Consider the following 21,369-nt stretch of genomic DNA (forward strand, 5'->3'; position numbering starts at 1 on the left):
GCATATTCCCTATATATATATGATTAGGAAGCTGTATTCCATGTTTGTTGTTGTTAGATATATCTTACTACTCATGTCCATTGGTATTCGCTGAGTTGTTGAACTCACCCCCGTTGACACTATCTTTTTCAGGTACAAGGTTATTTATGGTGTCGCTTGGAGCATCCTGTCTGCTGGTCCCCACGTCACATCAGAAGACTTATCGGTTTCACGTATGTTTTGTTGGTTTTATGTATCAGTTTGTTTAGCTCTGTACTTTGGTTTTATTTTTGGAGTGTTGACGTTGTTATGTGGTATTTTGTATTTATGTTATTGGTTGTGTAAGTCTAGCCGGCTAGCAGTTTTGTGTTTTGGTTTTGGTTTTGGTACAGCCGAGAGTGGGCTGCTTTATTTTTAACTGCGTGGTTGTGTCAGCCAGAGGCTGAATTTGATATTAACTGTGTGGTGTTTGTTTTCTTTTATTGTTATTATTCCAGCCGCATGTGGCTGAGGTATATAGTGCTTGTAGAAAAGTTTCAGATTGTCCGCCGTACAGGGGAGATGCTGCCGAAATTTCTTCGGACAGAGACTCCTCCGGGGCGTGACAATTTAGTGGTATCAGAGCAGGTATACGATACTTGCTATGTGTTTTGAATTTTTGAGATTTATCTGATATCAATTTATTTGGTATCAGTGATCGGCTTACGAGTCTTATTTTCTCGGTGTTTCGGATTTTCTGTTTTGATCTTCTCGATGTGACTTTTCGGGTTTTGAGACCTGGCAGCAGCAGGACATCTCCAAGCTATAGGAGGTATGTTGGTATACTATTATCCTACATTTTTGTTAGTATATGACCTGTTCACTGTTACCGTTTATGACATGTATTAGTATTCTTTATTAGTACCTGTCTAGTTGATATAGCATATATTTTGTGTGTTAGGTAAACCACTGATCTTGATTGACCTTAATAGAGATTAAGGATTATAGGCTTTGGTGATTTTACATATCATACATTAGTAGCTTTAGCTTCTGTTATGATTAGTTGGTAAGAAGATTGAGGCACATACCAGCCTCTGCTTTTAATAGCTGGGTAGTGGATAGTATTTATATCTTTATGTTGACCTAGCCAGTAGTATACCATGTTATCTTAGTTAATTTCATTAGTAGATAATTGATCTACTCTTGTGAGATCGGTCAGTAGAAGTTTGATTTACCATAGTTGTTTGAAGGGGATTAATGTAATCTTGATCAGTTGGTAGATGGCCGATTTAGTTTTGTTGGACCGATCAGTAGAGGACCATCATACCCTATTTTATGGAGATGCTGATCTTTGGGTTGTTTGTGCTTAGTTTGGTATCTAGAGCACATTTGAGTACATGTTTTGTACTGACGTGGAAAAGACTGAGTTGATCGTATATCATTGTTGATTTTGGTCAGTCTTTAGAGGATTGATTTATCCTATTCCGTGGGTACCTTAAATTTAGACTGTATGTATCTTGTAGGATAACTTAGAAGGTGGCGTAGGGTTTGTGTGGTAAATTGGATTTAAAATATGTTGATTATGCATATTTATGTGGTGTGTAGATATGATTGTTATGAGTTGAAGGAATTAGATGATGGATAGTTCATTTGCAGATAGTGTGGGTATTCCCATCTTGATGTGGTTATTGTAGGTTCCTTGTGGATTATAACTATTTAGTTAGCTGTACGTGCCTGATTGACATGTTGGAGGTATCTTATCGATTTAAATCTGTGTCATGATATGTGCACACGGGTTCGGTATACATTTTTGGAGGTATCATGGTGAATTATACCTATGATGTGAGTATTTTTGGTGTGTACTAATTGGAGGATTATGTCGATCATACATATGTTGTGTGTGCACGTGTGTCAGATGTATGGTTGGTAGCATCATGATGATTCTACCTATGTTTAAAGTAGAATGTAAAATGTCTACATTATGATATTGGTTGTTTTACCCACTAGGAGGATGATAAAGTTGACTATGGATTTGATTTGCTTACTGGGTGGTTATACCCTAGGCTAACCACATTGATCTATGGTAGAGAGATCTTGTGCAGTCTCTAGCTAGATAGTTAGGTGCTTGGGCACTTATGTATTGTTGTGGTAGAGCGTAGCTCTCACATATTATGGATCGTTTGTGGTAGAGCGTAGCTTCCACATATTTTGGATTCCCACATATTTAGGGATTGTTTTGTAGTGGAGCGTTGCTCCTACATATTGCGGATTGTTTGTAGCGGAGCATTGCTCCCATATTTATTGTGGATACATATTTCGGAATATCCCACATATGGAGGATTTCTTGTGGTAGAGCGTTGCTCCCACATATGTGGTGTTTCGTGTGATGGAGCATTGCTCTCGCACTAGAGGATCTATTCTTTGGTGATTATATATCGTTGGTGATCATATCTGTTTATTGTTGAGGATCTTATGGTTAGGAATGTCTGTGATACGAACATTATGTGTCTTGGTTTTACCATTAGTGCTTGCGGTGCCCTAGATATTATCATGGACTCGATGATTTGGGTATCCCTAGGATGTTTGGATTGGTTTCCATTGTCTTTGTTGACGATGTTGTGATCTATTTCGGATCCGCGGTGAGTCACGTACACCACATTTGCTTAGATCTAGAGATGTTTCGACGAGAACATCTATATGTGATGATCAATAGTGCTTATTTGGATTGTCTTATGTGATGATGATTAGGACACACGGTCACCAGTAGGAGTATACCGTGGTTCCACAGGAGATCGAGGTTGTTACCGTTGGGAGTAGACGGAGTCGATATAAGAGGCTCGCAACTTCCTTTGTTTGGCTCTATATTTCCGGAGATACGTTGAGGGTTTCTCACGGATTGTTATGTTACTTACACGCCTGACTAGGAAAGGCGTGAAGTTCACGTGGTTTGAGGATTACAAGACCAGCTTTCAGGAGCTGAAGCGGAGACTAGTGTCGGCTCCGATTTTTTTTTTTGTTTTATCTTTTAGGAAGGACGGATTCATGCTTTGTACTGACGCATCTCTATCGGGTTTGGACGCTGTTCTGATGCAGCACGATAGAGTAGTCTCTTATGCTTCTCGACAGTTGTAGGAGCATGAGTAGAACTACCCAGTATATGACTTGTGGCTGGCTGTCATTATTTTGTGTCTTGAAGATTTGCAGCCTTATCTATACGGTGTTACATTTGAGATTCTCACGGACTATAAGAGTCTCAAATATTTGTTCACTTAGAAAGGAATCAAATCTCCGACAGGGAAGATGGATGGAGTTCCTGAAGGATTTTGATTGTACCATTAGCTATCACCCAGGAAAAAGCTAATGTGGTTGTCGACGCACTTAGCCGGAAGTCTAGAGTGACTTTGGCTTGCCACTGAGTTTTGGCTACAGACAGAGCAGGGTATTCTTGTTACCATGGCTGCTTAGTCGTCGATCAGGACAGGATCAGAGAGCCCTAGGCTGCTGATCAGTATTTACAGTTTATTTGCAGCCGGATAGTTTCCGGGCAGCAGACCGAGTTCACACGAGACGAGGAGGGTGTTATACACTTTCGAGGCAGATTATGCGTACTTCAGTCTCATCCGGTCTTATAGGAGTTACTTCCGGAGGCTCATCGCTCATGATTTGCTGTCCACCCAGGCGGTACCCGTATGTACCAAGATTTGAGGTGTTCCTATTGGTGGAACGACATGAAGGAAGACATCACGGATTGTGTAGCTAGATGTTTCGTCTGTCAGCAAGTGAAGGCCGAGCATCAGAGATCTGCCGGCTTACTTCAACAGATTTCTATTCCTGAGTGGAAATGAGAACACATTACTAAGGACTTTGTGGTGAGTTTGTCGAGGATATGACGAGACCAAGACGCGATTTGGGTAATCGTTGATCAATTAACCAAATCCGCGCACTTTTTAGCGATCCGGAAGACTAATTTCCTGGATCGATTGGTAGATCTGTTTTGCCGGGAGATCATCAGATCACATGGTGTCCCGTTGACTATTATTTCGGATAGAGGCCCTGTTTCACGTCTCGTTTCTGGCAGAGTCTACAGCAGCCTTTAGGCACTGAGCTCTGTTACAGTACAGTTTTCCATCCGCAGACAGATGGACAGTCAGAGCGGACCTTTCAGACTCTAGAGGATTTGTTGAGATCGTGTGTGTTGGATTTTGGGAGGCAGTTGGGAGGACCATCTGCCATTTGTAGAGTTCGCCTACAACAACAGCTTATATTCGCCTGTCAGATGGCACCGTTTGAGGCGTTGTATGGTAGACCTTGTCGGACACCCACCCTCTAGGATGAGGTTGGGGAGGCCCAGCTATTGGGACCTCATAGAGCTCAGCATGAGGCAGAGTTGGTCCGTACTATTAGACGGAGAGTGTCAGAGGCACAGGACTGCCAGAAGTATTATGCTGACCGGAGTCAGAGACTCTTAGAGTTCTCCATTTGCGACCAGGTATTTCTGCGAGTTTCACCCACGAAAGGGGTGAAGAGATCGGCCTTAGAGGTAAGCCAGTTCCGCGATACATTGGACCTTTCCAGATCCTGGAGAGGATTGAAGCGGTAGCTTACTGGCTAGCACTACCACTGTCCTTGGTAGGCGTGTACGACGTATTCCACGTATCTATGCTGAGGAAGTATATACTCGACCCGACACATGCGCTGACTGATATCTCAGTTCCAGTTCAGCCTGATGTCACTTATGAGGAGATTTCGGTACGGATTTTAGGACCGGAAAGAGCGTCAGTTGTAGAACAAGACAATCCGGCTGGTTAAAATCGGGTGGCAGCATCATACAGACGAGGAGACTACTTGGGAGCTCGAGGATACTGTCCGAGCTCGAAATCCCCCTTTGTTTTCACATGAGATATGTGATTTTTTATTTACCGTTCAGCATTTATACTCGTTACCTGTTGTTAATATTTGCTGATGGTAGATAACGAAATTTGGGGACCAAATTTTTATTAGTGGGGAGAATGTAAAATACCAAAAATAGGCGAATATTAATAAGGGATTTTTTTCGGAATTTTTGAAAATTTTTCGGGAATTTTTCCGAGCTCGTACGGACGAGTTATCAGGGATAAAAACGGGGTCCGGGAAAGCCTGTTTAGGCTACCCCATTTAAGCGAGGAAAAGTTTGATTTTTCTTTTCCTTTTTATTTTCTATTTCTTTTCTTTTCCCCCGTGCCCGCGCCGTCCCTTCTTCACTTCCTCTTCTTTGCTTTTCCTGACGGTTTTCCCTTCCCATACCGACGACGCTGCCGATTCTTCATCTCCTTCTTCCTATCGCCCACTGCCGACATCGCAGTGCCTTCCCCTGCCCAAGACTCCAACCAATGTTTCCTTTTCGCCGACACTCGAGTACCACCGTCGATGTTCAACCGTGCCCTAGCACGGGCGTCGGCCACTGGAAACCCCAGCGCTGCCGCCGCACGGGACACGCCGACCTTTCTTCTTCTCTTCCTCTGAGTGCCGACAGCCGAGCACCTCTCCTCTGCCCTAGCGTCTGTGCCGTAGCCGCTCAGCACCGCCCGACACCTCCGAGCACAGCCGGATCTCTTACACCTCCGCCGAAAGCTTCTACCTCTCCCTCACGAGCCGCCCTTACTACAACCTGTGCCCTAAGCACCGCTATCTCCTCCCTGTGCCCTAGCCTGTCTACCCAGCCGTCTCCTTCTTTGAGTCGCCAGCCGAAGCACTAGCAACATCTCCTGGTCGTAGAGGTTCGTTTTTCTTCTGGAATATGGATGCTTCAAACGCTGCATAATACCTGTTTGTTGAAATGTCTGTTAGAACTATCGATTGCGATTTGTGCTCTGTTGTGTCCAATTCTGCCATGAGGATTACTGTGTTGGAGTGGAAGTTTATGCTAATTTGGGAATGGTGGCTCTGGTTTTCGCAACAGCAGTTCCGGTTTTGTTCTCATCAATAACTTCATTGTAGCTCCGGTTGATCATCCGGATTGAGGTGAGTTTTGTTTAGCTTTCGGGTTAATGTAGAGTGATGACATTCAGTAGTTAATTGTTCTGATTTGATGAAGAGAAGGGGTTTGATTGAGGAGTTAGATGCTCCAATTAAGATTTATAATTGGATTTGGATTTAGGTTAGCTTCTCGGAGATTTGATATAGCTAATTAATTTATATGCAATTAGCTAAATCTGGATACCATGTATTACAGGACTCTGGTTCGAGACGAGCACTTCGATGTGGAGATTGTTTAGCTCAATCTACATTTAAGGCGGGTACCTCTTGACTTATCTTTTATGATATTGTCTTTGGATATGCATAGTATTTTATAACTACAAGCAATGAACATGTTTGTCTTTGGTATGTCACTGTTTGATATCCATAGCATGTTAGGTTTATTGCCTGTGACGTATCCGTGCTTATATCATGTGATTTATTGCCATGAGTACTGTATTACCATGAGTATTTTAGTTTCTAGAATAAGTGACATACCATGTTTTACTGAGGTTAGGACTAGGTTCTGGACTTTTGGTTTCAGTCATGTGTATCGAGATTGTCTGATACTTAGGTTTTATGTCATGACTGGCTTGTGTACCTCTATTTGTATATCATATATGATTCGTGTACCTAGACCTTGATTCTTGATATGTGCATATTGTTGGTACATATGTTATGGAAGGAGATATGTTTAGGATCTAGGTTGCTATACCATAGAGGACGTGTATGCCCTAAATCCGTGGATTGACCTACTGATACTGTGGTACCCATATTATGTATATATGGATTTTTCTATGCTGATCAGGATATTGCATACTTATTATGTTCAGGACATAGGTTTTTGATATCCTATCTGACCTGTATACTATAGATTTTGGTATGTGACCATCGCTTTTACAGTACCCATTTTGTATATATGGATATGGTTATGTTGATCAGTTTTTGTTATGCATAGTGACATGCATCATGATTGCATGCACGATTATCGGCTCCACTATGGTTGAGCCAACGCCAGACTGCACACACCCCACTCATGGTTTAGTGGTATATCGAGCGGTGTGTGGCGGTTCTCATTGCTCAGTTGGTCATATGACCCAGTGGTAGCCGTGATCGATTCCTTCTGTTTGGCTCAGCTGCATTTAGTGTAGCGGTAGTGGCCGTGACGGTGGACTCTGTTTGGCTCCGTTGGTCGGTGACTCGGCGTGGTAGCCGGAGAGATACCTCCCGTCATCGTGTACCGGGAGTTGAGCATTGAGCTCCCCATTTATGATTTGGGGTCACGGGACAGGAGTACTCCGACAGCATCCGTCCACTCGGTCACTCATCGAGCAGTGATGGCCGAGTGCACGGTTGTCACAGCCCTACCCACTCGGTCTCACCATTTGTGTGTGAGATGACTGACTGGCGTCAGGGGTGACCAGGACGCATCATTAGCATCATATGCATTGATGTATTTATATTCTTATGATTGTGTTTGCTGCATTTGGTTGCTGCATTTTGGTTGGATGCATACTTTTGACCTGCATACAGGATTATTGACACTTTCGGTTTGACGACCCTTTTGTCTGGATAGGACTTCCTGGTGAGTACAGCTTCCTCAGTTACCTTTCAGTTTTGCATATTCCCTATATATATATGATTAGGAAGCTATATTCCATGTTTGTTGTTGTTAGATATATCTTACTACTCATGTCCATTGGTATTCGCTGAGTTGTTGAACTCACCCCCGTTGACACTATCTTTTTCAGGTACCAGGTTATTTATGGTGTCGCTTGGAGCATCCTGTCTGCTGGTCCCCACGTCACATCAGAAGACTTATCGGTTTCACGTATGTTTTGTTGGTTTTATGTATCAGTTTGTTTAGCTCTGTACTTTGGTTTTATTTTTGGAGTGTTGACGTTGTTATGTGGTATTTTGTATTTATGTTATTGGTTGTGTAAGTCTAGCCGGCTAGCAGTTTTGTGTTTTGGTTTTGGTACAGCCGAGTGGGCTGCTTTATTTTTAACTGCGTGGTTGTGTCAGCCAGAGGCTGAATTTGATATTAACTGTGTGGTGTTTGTTTTCTTTTATTGTTATTATTCCAGCCGCATGTGGCTGAGGTATATAGTGCTTGTAGAAAAGTTTCAGATTGTCCGCCGTACAGGGGAGATGCTGCCGAAATTTCTTCGGACAGAGACTCCTCCGGGGCGTGACAATTAACTTTTGGAAGTAACTTGAATTTTGAAGAATGTAAGTTTGGAAAAAAAAATAGCTTTAAAGAAATCTTAAGTTTTGAAACCTAATTTGAATTTTGAAAGTAAACATTTAAAACTTATTCTACTGAGTACATTCCTAATTATCTTTTGAGTGTGATAAACTTAGATTCAGGTAAAGGTTTAGTGAAAATATTTGTTAGGTTAGACTTGGATTCAACAAAGTTTAGTACAATATCACCCCTAGCTACATGATCCCGTACAAAGTGACATTTTACTTCAATATATTTAGTTCTAGAATGTTGTGTTGGATTTTTTGTTAAGTTAATAGAACTAACATTATCAATTAGGACTTTTGTGTTTGTATAATTTAGTTGAAAGTCCTTATATGTATGTATCATTCATAGTAGTTGAGTTACGCATTCTCCTCTAGCTATATATTCAGCTTCAGTAGTGGATACTGCAACACAGTGTTGCTTTCTACTATACCAGTTGACTAGACTTTGACTTAATAATTGACAGCTGACGCTTGTACTTTTCTTGTCTAACTTACATCCAGCAAAGTCTGAGTCAGAATATCCTATTAGGTCAAAATTAGAAGTTCTAGGATACCAAATTCCTACATTTAGTGTGCCTTTAATATATCTAGTATCCTTTTAACAATACTTAAATATGAATCTTTTACACAATGTTTGATGTCTAGCACATATACATACTGTAAATAAAATATCAGGTCGATTTGTAATTAGGTAAAGTAGACTTCCTATTGCACTTCTAAAGTGTTTCAAGTCAACTGGTTTACCCTCTCGGCCAGTGTTTATTTTCCTTAGAGTTTTCTGTTCCAAATTTCCATATTAATTCTTTAGCATATTTACTTTGAAAACATAATTGTCTTCTTTGGTTTGTTTTATTTGTAAACTTAAAAAGAAGTTCAGTTTATCTACTAGACTCATTTTAGATTCATTTTCCATTACTTTAATAAATTCTTTCAAGAATTTTATATTTGTTGAACCAAAAACTATATCATCTACGTATATTTGAGCTATAAATATATTTTTCTAAGGATTTAACAGATAGAGTTGAGTCAATTTATCCTTGGTTGAATTCTTTAGAAATTAAGTAAGTTGATAGTCTATCATACTAGGCTCTAAGTGCTTGTTTTAATTCATATAATGTCTTTTTGAGTTTAAAGACATGATTTGGGTGATCTATATCTTCAAATCCATATAGTTGACCTACATAGACTTCTTCCTTAATAAATCCATTAAGAAATATAAACTTTATATCTATTTGATATAACTTGAATCTTTTATGTGCTGCATAAGCTAGTAACGTCCTAATGGACTTAAGTCTAGCAACTAGTGCATAGGTTTTATCACAGTCAAATCTTTCACCTTAACTAAATCCTTTAGCTACTAATCTTGCTTTATTCCTAACAATTTCTCCTTTTTAATCTATTTGTTCCTAAAGACCCACTTTGTGTTAATGATTGATTTATTTTTAGGTTTAGGTACTAAGTCTCACACTTGGTTTCTTTTAAATTGGACTAGTTCTTCTTTTACAGCTATGATCCAATCTGGGTCAAGTAAGGCTTCTTCTATACATCTAGGTTCGATCTTAGATATTATGACTATTTGACTTAGGTTTCTATATGAAGATCGAGTTCTAAATCCTAGAGTTGGATCATCCAAAATTTGATCAACTGGATGATTGGTTCTTATTCTAGAGTTTACTTTGTTTGGATTAATACTTGGTTCATCTAAATGATTTATAGGTTCAGGTCTGGATTCATCATCTTCTAGATTTCTAATAGGTTGTTCATTATTTGGTTTGACGGGATTATTCTTAATATCATTGTATTCATAAAAAATGATATTAGTTGTTTCTTCAACTTTTAGAGTGTATTTGTTATAGACTATATATGCCCTACTAGTTGTTGAATATCCTAAGAAAATTCCCATGGTTGACGTAGATTGAAATTTTTCTAAGTAATCTTTAGTATATTTCATAAGAAGTTTTATTATATTATTTATTAATTAAAATTTTATTTTGAATATAGCAGGCTGTACTAATTACCTCGGCCCAGAATTGATGAGTTAAGTTATATTCATTTAGCATGGTTATAGTTGCTTCTTGTAAAGTCTTATTCTTTCATTCCACTACTCCATTTTGTTGGAGAATTATAGGGCATGAAAATTTATAGATGTGTCCATTTGTTTGAAAAAATTCATTAAATCTATGATTTTCAAATTCTCCTCTATGATCACTTCTTATCCTTTTTATTTAATATCCTTTTCATTTTCTATTAGTTTGCATAAAGTGTTAAATATTTCAAAGGTTTCATCTTTAGTTTTTAAGAATTTTACCCAAGTAAATTTTGAGTAGTCGTCAATTATTATTAAGCAGTATTGATTTCTAATTAGTGACTTAGCCTCATGTGAATCAAATAGATTTAGGTGTAATAATTCAAATATAAAATTAGTTTGATTTGTGTTAGTTGCTTTATGAGTTGATTTGGTCTATTTTTCTTGTTGGCATGCATTACGGAGTGTACGTTCTATATTTTTTAATTTAGGTAGACCTTTTAGTAATCTATTTTGACTTATTTTTTTAGATTAGTTTTAAATGAGTGTGACCTAGTCTCCTGTACCACAACTTGGTTTCTTCATGTTGAGTTAGTAGACACTTAGTTGATGAGCTCGGTAAATTTATTATGTAAATGTTATTCTTTCGAATCCCTTTAAGGGTTATTTTAGGAGATTTAATATTTTTAATTAAGCATTCTTGGTTAGAAAAGGTTACCAGGAAACCTAAGTCACGCAGTTGACTAGCACCCAATAAGTTAAATTCAAAATTATCTACAAGCAATACTTTGTGAATAATAAAGTTGGAGTTTAGCTCAATGTTACTTTTTCCAATTACTTTAAATTTTCCATTGTTGTCAAATGTAATGGATCCTAGGTTCTTGAGTTTAATTTGGTGAACTTCAATCTGTCTCTAGTCCTGTGTTTAGAACATCCATTATCCAATATCCATTCGTCCAAATCTTTATGTTCCTACACATAAAGTAATTTGATTTGGATCCAACTTTTATGAATTTATGATAGATTGATTGAATTCACTTACTTATTTCATTTCACCCATTTGGATTATTAAACATGTCATTCCTATGATATATTTGTGAGATGAAATTCATTGGTTAAGTTTTTAAAATATAATTAATTTTTTAGTTTAAATTTTGACTTGTGTAAGTAATTGTTTAAGGTTTTAGAGAATTTATAAAGTTTTGAAAAATTGATCTAAGTTTTGAAAATTAATTTATGTTTTGAAAATTTTTTATGTTTAAATTTGGAAAATTAATTGGATTAATTAAGATCAAGTTAGAATCAGATTTAATTGAACATAAGTTGAATTGAAATTAGATTAATTTAAGTTTAGTTGAATTACAATTAGATTAATTGAAATTAAGTTAAGTTGAGTGTGTTGGTTTGATCAGACTAAATTTAACCGTAGCATCTCACTCATTTCTAAGTTTTCAAACAAGGAACTTTATAGGTATTATGAGATGATTAATAATTTTATATTTATTAATTTAATTTGAATTCAAAAGATTGATTACTATTTGAATTAGATTCAGATTTAACTATTGGTTAATTAAATACACAATTCAAAAATTAGCTTCTTGGCTGTAACGAAGCACAGGGGTCTTCTTGGTTATCAGAACAATGATCACTTCTAGACAAAGTCTTTTTAAGAAATTGTATATTTAATTTTCCTATTGAAAAACCTTGATCAAACTAGTCTAGGATGTGGCAAGGTAGCTTTGGTTAGTTCCACTTAGCTAAGTAGACCAAATAGGATACATCTTACCCTACTTGACTCCTAGACTAGTAGAAATTAAAATAGTCCAACAAGTGTCAATCAAGTCCAACAAATAGGATACTCCTAGACCAAATAGGTAGCTTCTGTTGAGCAAGTGTCAAATAAGCCCAAGTCCTTATCTAACCATTCTAACTTAAGTAGAAATTAAACTAAGCATATTGAAGTAGTAAATCAAATAGTCAATCAGGTTTATCTAATTGCAAAAATAGTTTTTCTATTGGCTCCTCTTAGATCGTAATCTCGATATGGTCTATCTAGGTAATGAATTTGACCCTTGGGGATCTAATATTGATTTGGTCCAACTTGATTAGTCAAGTTTGATTTAGGGACCCATGCTTGGACTTAGTTTCTATTTCTATTTGCAATTGATAGATAAGATTTAAAGCGAGAATTAGCTTTATATCCTAGTTTGGATCTATTATATATGACCCTTTTGTAGGTCTCGTGCGGCTGGTAAGAGGGGGTGAATTGCCCTAAAAATACAAATATACTCTTCTTGAAACTTTTGATTAAAACCAACACTTTAATAAAAGAAACTAAAATGCATAAAATAAGTATGAGACATAAACAATTTACTTGGTTTGCAACTGGGGAGGTTGCTAATCCAAAGCAAATGAAACTCTATATGTCGACTCCTTCTTCGACACAAGTTGGAGGCGGAGAAACCTTGTACAAAACATTGATAGCTCACGAATAGTAAAGAATAAGAAAGAATTCGAGTACAGAGAAAATGTTGATTAAACTGACTGAACCAGGGCTCTATTTATAGTGCTCTAGTGAATTTTTGTCATTGTTGATGTGGCACGGTCCGAGAACCTGGACCCTCTTCAGGTGCCCATAGGGTGGTAGATTTTATCTCCATTCAATGGCTTCGCGCAACGGTTGAAAGATAGATTTTTTCATCTCTGGGCGCCTAGACCATATCCGGGCGCTTGGACCGGTGCTGACGTGGATCCAAATGTGATCCTTAGCAACTAGGCGCCCTTTTGGCACCAAAGTGGTCCGAGCGCCCGAACCAACTGGTTAGGGCACCCGGATCGATCAACCTCGTGCTGACCGTCCAACTCCTTCTCCTGTCGCTGGCTTCATCTCCGGTCTCTTGGATGATGCTTCGGCTTTTCCAGAGTTGAGCTCACTCGAACCCAACTCCAGCCTTCTCCTCGAGCTGGCTTCCTCCTAACTTCTCATCCCTCAAATGTCGCGTACGTCCTTCTCGTCTACCAGTGTATTATTCTGTAACACCTCCTCCCTTGGATGCACTAAGCCCGTCGACTCCCTTCCCGTGCCATCCGCTTGATTTCTTATGTTCCTAAGCTCATGCACACTTAGACACAAGACATCAAATATAACAAGATCTAACTTAACCCAGTTAATCACATCAAAACTTACTCGGAATACTTATAATCTTTTCTTTTTTGATGTGAATGAACCCCAAGTTTAGTTAGGGTAACAAAAAAATGTACCATTAGTAAATTTTTATTTTACAATTTACTACAAAGATTTTATAATACGTAAAAAATTTATAAATTAAAATAATAAATACAAAAAAATTGTACCTCCCCCTAGACTTAATCTTATTTCTCTCCCCTTTAATCATATTAAAAATAGGGGTATGTTTTTTTATAAAAAAAATGAGAAAAATTATTTTAAAATTATTTTTAATCTTTGAAAAATTTTAAAAAAATTTGTAATGGTTAAACATACTTATCTAAAACAGTGATAAAATTTTCAAGAATAATCGTAATAAATATAAACAATAAGAAATTATTTTATACAAATATATGTATTTTCCAAGAAAAATTCTTAAAGAATAAATTTTTACATCTAAAATTCTTGTAAAATTTTCTCAATATGTGAAACAGAGAGTCTATTTATAGAAAAATAAAATTTTCAAAAATTGACTTTTTAAAAATTTTTAATATTATAAATTAGTATTTTGAGAAACAAATTGTAGAAAATTAAATAACAATAAAAAAAATTCAAAAATTTTTTGATAGAAAACATGATATTTCATCACAAACAAATAAAAATTTCAAAAATAACTCTACAAAATAATTTTAATTTTAAATATATGAGTTTTGTTAAAAAATTATAAAAAATAATATAGCAGTCAAAAAATTTCTAAATTTTTCCTACATATAAGTAATAAAATACTTTTTCAAGGAAAAAAATAAGATTTAATTAATTTCAAAGAGAAAGTTTACAAAACAATTTATTTGATAAATTTGATAATCTTGAGCATGCAAATAAACTATTAAGGCAATTTAGTATTAACACATGCATGAAAATTTAACATAAGCATGATTTTAGAATCCAATATAGGTTCCTACTTACTGGATTAATCAGATACTTTTTAGGAATAAATTATCTTATTATTTTTATAATTTGGCCCTTGTGATATTTGAAATATTAATTTAGCCTTCGATGATATTTGAAATTCTTTCTAGAGCATGTAAAAAATTTAAGCATGAATTATCTTTTTCTAGCAATTCTACTTTATCTTTTAATTTTATATTTTTAACTATTAATTTCTCAAATTCTTCTTTTAGGCATACATTATCTATTTTTCTTTCTAAGTCAATATTAACCTTTTTCAGGGAAACAACCTTGGTTCATAATTTGCATAGGGATTTACTTAGCATTTTAATACACTCGAATAATTGATCAGGAGGAAGCTGACATACCTTATTTACCATGTCGGTTTCATTGTTCGATGCTCCCCCTTCGTTCCTGCTTTCTTCAGAAGACTCTCCCTCTTCATCGATGCGCATCTTGGATAAGCTCTCTTTGTCTTCAGGTAGGTATTCGGTTATAAGTGATGCTAATTTCCTTGGTCTCGGATTCTTCTGAGGATAACTCGGTATCCATCGAGGAGTTGGATTCAGCTTCTTTTAGTTATTTATAGAGCTTCAAGCACTTTTTTGAAAGTTCTTTTGCACTCTTGTAGTTGCCTATTCTGTCAAGTTCTTGAGTAGGCAGAACACTCAGAAGGTGAAACTCAGCCTTACCATTATCCATAAAATTGTTCCGCTGCTTTTTAGCCCATTGATGCTCCTCAAGTTCTTTTCCTTCTTTACTTTTAGGCATATCAAAATCGTACTTAATTGTTAGTAAAATATTGAAATCGGTTTTAAAATATACCTCCATTCGACGTTGTCAAAATGTGAACTCCCCCTCGAACACTAGTGGGTAGATGCTAGCTCCAGTAATCTCATTGCTTTAGTTGGCGGTTAGTTCTTCTGAGGTAGTTAGGCTCTGATACTAATTAGGTCCTGTGTGACCGACAAGAGGGGGATGAATTGCCCTGAAAAAATAAGTATACCCTTCTCGAAACTTTTGATTAAAACCAACACTTTAATAAAAAAAAACTAAAATGCATAAAATAAGTATGGGACACAAATGATTTACTTGGTTAACAATCGGGAAGATTATTAATCCAAGGCAAATGAAGCTCTATATGTCGACTCTTTCTTTGACACATGTCAGAGGCGGAAAATCCTTGTACAAAACATTGATAGCTTACAAACAATAAAGAACAGGAAAGAATTTGAGTGCAGATAAATTATTATATTAAATTAACTAAACTAGGGCTCTATTTATAGTTCTCTGGTGAATTTTATCCATTAATGACGTGGCACGATCCGGGCACATGGACCCTCTTCGGGCTCCCCTATGGTGGCATATTTTATCTCCACGTAATAGCTTCGTGCAACGGTTAGAAGATAGACTTTTTCATCTTTGGGCTTTGGATCATATCTGGGTGCCCGGACCAGTGCTAACATGGACCTAAACATGATCCTCAGTGACAAGGTGCCCTTTCGGCACTAAAGTGGTATGGGCACCAGATTAGTTAGCCTCGTGCTGACCATCCAAGGCCTTCTCTAGTCGCTGACTTCATCTCTAGTCGCTTGGGTGATGCTCCAACCTTCTAAAGTTGAGCTCACCTGAATCCAACTCTGGCCTTCTCCTCTAGCAGATTTTCTCCCGGCTTCTCATCCCTCGAACGTCATGCACGTCCTTTCATTCGCCAGTGTACTCTTCTACAGCACCTCGTCCCTCGAATGCACTGAGTCCGTCGGCTCCCTTCCCGTGCCATTCTTCTCACTAGTTGTGTCTTCCACTCGACTTCTTGTGTTCTTAAGCTTCTGTACACTTATATACAAGGTATTAATACAACAAGACCTAACTTAATCAGGTTAATTATATCAAAACTTACCCGGGGTACTTACACCTTTGTTTTCTATGAATTATATCAAGATTCTTGGAACTCACAGTGAACCATTCCAATATATCCTTGAGTTCTTTAACTTGAGTTTTCAAAGTGGAATTTTCTTCCTCAAGTTCATGAACTTAAGTTGAAGTTCCACTTTGAACTTGATCAGTCAAAGGACTTAGGTTTGTCACTTCCTCAAGGGTTGTTACTAACTTTTGGAGTGACTTGACCCTGACATTAGACTTAGCTAATTTGTGTATCAAATAATTTATTAAATTATACAACTTATCTACTAGAGGAAGCTTACAGTGTTGTTTGACCCTTCAAAAATGGATACAAATCCATGGTTTCTCTCAGATTCAACTTCTGATTCAGACTTGACTTCGGTTTCAATCTCAAACTGAGAGTCTATTACTTGTTGCCATGCTGGTAGCGCGAGAAAGCTCGGTTGGGCTTGTTCCTCTTTGTTTGATTCTTCTGATGATGATTCATCTCATGTAGCCTTCAGGGTCTTCTTTCTCCTTTGCTTCTTTTCTCCTTTTAGATTCGGACATGCTAACTTAAAGTGCCATTTCTTGTTACACCTGTAGCAGATTACATATGATTTGCCTTGTGCACTTGTGTTTAGACTTGACTTCTTATCTTTTGTTTGAATCGCCTTTTTTGTCTCATGTTTGGTGAATTCTTTCCTTTTTTTTGCATAATTTTTGAACTAGATGTACTAGTTTAACGGTGATCTTGTTGTCATTAGAATCTGATTCATCTTCGGATTGGGGTTCTGGTCTGGTTTTAGGCTTCAACTCCTTAGTTTTGAATTTTCCCGCAAGCAGGCTATACCTTTCTCTGTTAGAGCAGTATTAGATTGTTCATGTAATTCAAACTTAGAAAATAATTCATTTAATCTAATTAAAGAAAGATCTTTAGAAACTTTGCAAGCATCTACCATGGATGCTCACAAAGTATTCCTTGGAAAAACATTCAAAGTGTACCTTATAATGTCACGGTTTTCTATCTTTTGACCAATAGAGTTGAGGCTATTGAGCATACCCTGAATCTGGGCATGCTGACTCACCGATTCTCCTTTCTACATTTTAATATTTATATAAAATTAAATCTCTTTTTGATACCTTGGTGTCAAAAGTTCCTTCATGCAACTCAATTAGTTTCTCCCACAGTTCCTTAGCGTTGTTGAAAGGACTGACCCAGTTCAGCTCTTTTTTGGTTAGGCCTTGGCATCGACCTTGATCTTTTTCATCATGTGCGCGTCCTAGTTTTCACATGTCACCGGTACTCTAGTGCCATCGAGTGGTAATGCAAATCCCATCTGGATGATGATCCACATTCCACTTTTGTCTTCAAGTGGTACTCCATTCGGTTCTTCTAGTAGCCGAAGTCCTCATCGGAGAAAAGAGGTGGGCGAGCGGTACTATAGTCTTCTTAATGGGTCATAAAAAAAATCTTACATGCAACAAAAAGCTAGTATTGTTTCAAGACTTGATCTTGGATTTAGTTGTGTGGGAAGCAAAACTAATAAGAAAATTACTTGAATAGTGTTGCACCAATTTTGAGTACTGAAAAAAATCCCTAACGAAAAAAAAACTATCAGAAGGGTTGATTATACTTATTCTAATTAATTACGAAAAAACCAAAATAAAAAAATGCTCTTGTGGTGGTTGGATCAATTCAGAGTGTCCCTACTCTGACACCAATTGTAGGGTCGAGAAATAGTGATAGAGTGGGGGGTGAATAGTACTCATGGCTTTTTCACGTTTTTGTAAAAAAAAAAACTCAGAGTTATAAAAGCAATGAAATGATAAAAAGACAATGCTAACACTTTTAGTTTTACTTGGTTCGGAGCTTGTGATGACTCATACTCCAAGGTCCACGATTGAAGATCACTTTCATTGGGCAATCAACTAGTAATTCGATAAGTACAAATAAATGATTACAATTTTGCATAAAATAAATTATACTCACAATATGAAAATCTGATGTAGAGCGCAGTTGTTGGAGTAACGTTGCAACGTAGTAACATCGGAAATCAGAGTATTGCTGCTAGCTTTTGAGCATTCAATTGCTTGGAGAGTTGTTGTTTAGCTGCTAATCGAACTCTACTTATAAAGGATGATCCAAGCACCTCAATGCCATTGAGGTGCCTAGACCAGATCTGATCTAATCTGAGTTTGTCGCAGCTTATCCAAGTCCAAGCACCTCTATCCCTTAGAGGCATCTCGACTGTTGATGTGGCGAACGCTGAGTGCAGTTCTTCTCGGTAGCCTCTATCCTATCCCAAGCACCTCAATCCCTTTGAGGCACTTAGATTTGACATGCACTGACCAACCAAAAGTCACCACCTCAGCTTGCTCTATGTGCCAAGGTGATAGAGGCACTTGAATCCCTTTTAGGTGCATATATAGGCTTAAGATGCATGGATCCATCCAAGTGCCTGGATCAACACTTCCAGGCATAATTAATGATGCAAAATAGAGTTAGCATAGAAAAATACATATAATTACATAAATGCAAATTGACAGTCTTAGACTACCCGGTCATGACTTTTAGGTTTCTCGTGAAACCCTAGGTCGGATTGATGTCTGCTGTTCCCTCAACAGGGAACGCAACCTCATCTACTCCTCTCAGGAGAAATTACCTTTTGCCAAATAGTGTTTGGACTTTTTCTCAACATTTGACCTTGACCTTCGGGACTTCCACTAGATATCCGATTCTTGACCCACCTAGACTTCCGCCTAGTGTTCGCCACACCACCCAGAACTTCTGCTCGATGCCCTCTATCTGCCAAGTCTTCTGCTCATTCCACCAGATCAAGATTTCATGCACAATCCCTTGACTAGGACTTTGTGCTCAATCATTTAACCAGGACTTCATTGCCTAGCCTCAACTAGATCTTACCTGCACACTCAAGTAAGCTTATTAGATTACAACACAACTTAACTTTGAATCTTTTGCCATTATTAAAACTAGGTTCGATTAGTTGGTACTTCCAACACCAACAATCGATCCTAGTACTACTCTAGCCCAAACAAACTTAAATTTAGAATTATGATGGTGTATTAGTCTTGGTATGATCGCACCCTCCTCTTTCAAAGTTGATGCTCCTTATGTTTCAAGATGTGAGTTCGTTACGCCTCAAATACTAGTGGGACACAACAATACCATCAAGCTCTCTAGCATTGTGATGTATCATGAACATAGTAGCAATAAGCTGATTACACTTATCCCAGGCGCCCCTCATAGCCCATCTAATGTATCATGAACATGTTGGCCCAGCGGTGCCGACAAGAGGGGATGAATTGCCTATATAACAAAAAGTAACCTTTCCCGATCTTCCAACATAGATTAGTAGCATAATTATAATAAAATAAATTGAACAACTAAAAATAAAAGAGGCTAAGAAAATACTTGGTTACAACCTAGGTGGTTATTAATCCAAGGTAAATGAAAGCACTAAAAAAGTCTCCTTCGTTGTGTAACGCCCGCCCCTCATGGATACTTAGACTACCCTAAAGGGACGGGGTTACTTAGACTTACTTGACATATACATGCATATGGACTCATGGCAGTGGAAGACATATTTAGAATTTATTTATTTATTTATTTTTTTGTCATATGCATCTTAACCTTAACATGGCATGTGAACAACATACTTGATTCATATCTGCTACTTGAACATGATTCATAATGTCATGAATATACTAACATAAATAAGATATCATAAGTGCACCACATACTAGTTCAAGTTATCATCACGTGTATAAAATCCAAACTTAGTTCACATGCACAACTTAACCAAATATAAGTTTTAGAAATATAATTAGATCTATCCACCATGCCACTTCCACACACAATCTTGCTCTTCCTGCTGCTCCCCTTAGTTCATCCATTCCTTTCCTTTTTCTGCAGTACAAGGAAAAAATAATCTATAAGCCCATAGGCTTAGTGAGTTCCTTTCCTACTCATAAAACCATGAATCATACATACACATAAAACATGTCATAGCATGTGAGAACATAATATAAAACATATCATAGCATGTGAGAACATAAATATAAAACATATCATGACATGTGAGAACATAACATAAACATATCATAGCATGTGAGAGCATAAATATAAAACATATCATGGCATGTGAGAACATAACATAAACATATCATAGCATGTGAGAACATAACATAACATATAACATGATCATAACCATATTCTTAAGGGTATCTTTAATAAGTGTAAAGGAAAACATATGGCATAAACATGTAGATGCAAGATGTTCCTTTGAAAATATGCATAATGAAATGAACATATGCAACATGTCTTCTTTTTTTTTAAAAAAAAAAACATATCGTATACATACTTGAATATAATCTCAACATGAGGGCCCGACTATGTACCACATAACATGAATGCGCGCAAATCCCTAGGATAGGGTAGCTAGCCCCGAACCTACTAGGGAACTAGGTCCGTACTACGACCGTCGACCTAGGGCGTACTAAGGAGCTCATCCCTTTACTAGACCCGTTCATAGTCCGTCGGCCTAGGGGCGCTTATGGAGCCCACCCTTGGTATAAGTCATACAAAGTAAAATAACATGTCATACATATCATGTTTCTTATCATAACAACATACATATCATGTTCTTGTCATATCATGAAGAGTGCTCTTGATCCCATCTCAAGGGAAGCATCTCTTAGACTTTTCCTCTTGCATAAGCCTTTCATAAACATATATCATGAAGCATAACATGTTCTTATCATAGCATAGAGCATAACATGTTATTATCATATCATCAAGCATGGCATGTATCATATCATGAAGTATGGCATATCATATCATGAAGCTTAGCACATCATACCATGAAGCATAGCATATATCATATCATGAAGCATAGCATATCATATCTTGAAGCATAGCATATCATATCATGAAACATAGCATATATCATATCATAAAGCATAGCATATCATACCATGAAGCATAGCATATATCATATCATGAAGCATGGAGACTTAAACTAACCATATATCAAGAATCATACATCATGGGAGAACATAAGCATGCATAGTTAGGTTCAAAACTTTTTCCTAAACCTATTCATTCAATCTTGGCCGAATC

The sequence above is a fragment of the Zingiber officinale genome, chromosome 4B (assembly GCF_018446385.1).
Source record: "Zingiber officinale cultivar Zhangliang chromosome 4B, Zo_v1.1, whole genome shotgun sequence".
NCBI lineage: Eukaryota > Viridiplantae > Streptophyta > Magnoliopsida > Zingiberales > Zingiberaceae > Zingiber > Zingiber officinale.